This window comes from Gavialis gangeticus, unplaced genomic scaffold (genome assembly GCF_001723915.1).
Source record: "Gavialis gangeticus isolate Ggan-Ray unplaced genomic scaffold, GavGan_comp1, whole genome shotgun sequence".
Lineage (NCBI taxonomy): Eukaryota > Metazoa > Chordata > Crocodylia > Gavialidae > Gavialis > Gavialis gangeticus.
This window is the reverse complement of record NW_017728994.1, coordinates 13,548,924-13,551,585: the sequence shown is the minus strand read 5'-3', so window position 1 is coordinate 13,551,585 and position 2,662 is coordinate 13,548,924. Positions and strand designations below refer to the sequence as shown.

Sequence of the window (2,662 nt, the reverse complement as noted above, 5' to 3'; positions counted from 1 at the left end):
GGTTCCTCACCCAGGCCAGCTCTGGCCCTTTAAGAAAAAAAAAAAAAACAAGAAAAGCCCTGGGACTCACTGCTTCTGCTAGGGCCCTGGGGCTTCAGGGACTCGTGCAGAGCCCCCGCATGGTGCAGGGCAGTGGGGGGCAGAGGGGAACACCCCCCACCAGCAGAAGCGGTGAGTGTGGGGGATTTTCAGGATTTTTTTTTTCTTAAAGGGCTGGAGCTGGCCCAGGTGGGGCACCCATGGGGGGGGGCAGGGGAGTGAGGAGGGAGTCAGGGAGCTCATGCACAGCCCCTCATGCAGTGTGGGGCAGTGGGAAGCAGCAGGGATCGCCCCCCACCAGGCAGCACCAGGGTTGTTTTTTTTAACAAGTGCCAGGAACTGTGGTGGGCACAGTTCCTGGCACTTGTTAAAAAAAAAAGTTCCAGGGCAGCCATTGCCAGGCTGGGAGAGTGGGCAGGGGATGGGCCTGGGCTGGCTGATTCGGAGATTCGGCCAGATAGAATTGGGATAGTGATTTGAATCACCGAATTAAATCACTATCCCCTGAATCATCCAAATCCAAAGCAAATATTAGCCACTTTGCACAGACCTAGTAGACATACCTTGTGCTCTGTGTTGGTCAGTGTCATTTGTGAAGAGGCTTATTTTTTGCAATTCGCCAGGTCCTAAGATGGGAACAACTTCTAGCAGTGGTATAAGAATATATGGCAATATAAGGAGAACTGACTTTCAAATTATGTTTTTCCCCTATTTCTGAAGCCATTGAACTATGAAGTTGTGTAAAGTGTTTCATAAAGGGAGAATCAGGCCCCCCAGAGCTGCTTTGTCAATCTGTCCCTTATACTATCAAGCTGAACTCTTCTTATTATGGAATATATCTCAGATTCCCTTTGCAATATCCTATGATTCGCTTATTTTCTTGTAAGGACATAACCCCAGATAAGACCTGAATCAATTATTATGTCTTTGTACTTTATGCTTCTTTGGTCAGATTCTACTTACTCATGGCCTTTCTGTTTCAATCATTAATGCGTATGTAAGTCTTTTACACTATGGTATGTTGGAAAACAATCCATACATAATAGGGCTGTCATACAGATGTACAGGAAAAGACTGTTTGTCATTTCAACTATGAGATGTGGGTTGTTTATCTATGTAACGTGAGTTAAAAATCGCAATCAACATTTAGTTATTTAGTTCTCAGGCACAATGGAAATTGGAAGTGGAAACATTATATACTACAAATAACCCTTAACTGGTATTGTTGCAGGTGTCTATTGTTCTGCTCCAAGAGTCTTTTGCTCCCCTTGAAAGAGATTATGAAATAGAAGTCTATTATCTATTGTCCTTCAGATTTTCACATGCATTTATAAAACACAGTAAACATGTCAAGAAAACACACAACCTAAGAAATAGTTCAAAACAAACCTTATCAAATTTCTGCCGTAGCAGGTGAATTTGTAGCAAATGACATACCCTTCACATTTCTGATTCATATAAAATAATGCTTCTCAAATTACAAACCCTATAAGTTGGGTCTTGCCTTGCTCCTTTTCCATGTCATTTGGGAACTGAAGGGTAAGTCAAACTTCTGTATGAATTACAAAAATTATAGTTACATACTGTAAATCTTTCTGTTTAAACTTTCCATCTTAGATGGGTTTTTTCACTGTCTCCTTACATTCTTCTCTATTACAACACCTCTAGTCTTTTCTTGGGGGAGAAACAACATCTGATAAGGATTTAGAATGCTCAGTTTCTGCTAGTGAAAAGAGAGGGACTGGAAAAATAAAGGTTAAACAATTGTTTTTCTCTTGATTGAGTAATAATTAAGTGTATATCTTGACTATTTCTTCCTCACTGTGGTTAATATGTCTGTTGTTGCTTGCATAATTAAAACTGAAACTAGAGCTTGTCACACAAGAGAAAATGGAAGAAGTTAATCATTTAAATTTAAAAAAAGGAAAGAAATTGTTTATTTTGTCTATAAAATGGCAAGTTGGGTATATTGTAAAAGATGAATCGCCTGATACAATAAGTATTTAAACTTAGGCTAATTTTAGCTACATTACCAAACTCAGTTTCACTAGCAAAGATGACTAAGCTAAAGGAAGTTTCAACCCCAAAGACAAAATGTTACATCCACATAAAGAATTAACTTTTCTCAACCTTTTTTTCTCTCCTTTTTTTCTTTTTTGATAAGGATAGCAATATCAAATAATAAATTACCTGTATTTTACAGCTGGCCAAAAATGATGCTGTCACTTCAGTTGTTTCATGTAACCACAGCACTCACCCTGTTGCTGGTGACATGCTACGCTGAAAAAGAGTGCGTAGGAATTTGTGGGAAAGCAAACTAAGGAACAAAAGGTATCCACAAGTCTTACTTACATTGAAATCTGGATGTGTCCGTGTATTTGATGTTTACACTTGGTAGACTGAATACAGTTTGGTTATATGATGATGCTTGATTATATGGTTTGTCAAGTATATTAAAACCAGGATAGGTTTTAGCTGCAGATAGTGATAAGGTTACCTTGGGGGCTTCATACAAAGGTTTAGTTTTAGGCCCCAGTCTACTATACAACGATATTAAAAATAATAGTCAGAACCTAACAGGGTCCCTTGAACAGATGGGCGTAGCTTGTACTGCCCTAATAAT

The 2,662-nt window shown here is 39.3% G+C and overlaps 1 long non-coding RNA gene across 1 annotated transcript in view; it reads left to right on the top strand.

The window, feature by feature from the left end:
- The first annotated feature begins 1,538 nt into the window (after nt 1–1,538).
- The window catches only part of LOC109287232, a 2,478-nt gene continuing 1,354 nt past the window's right edge, over nt 1,539–2,662 (top strand). The window contains exons 1-2 of the long non-coding RNA XR_002094782.1: nt 1,539–1,578; nt 2,243–2,370. This is a non-coding gene — a long non-coding RNA (uncharacterized LOC109287232). The remainder of the gene's footprint in view (nt 1,579–2,242; nt 2,371–2,662) is intronic.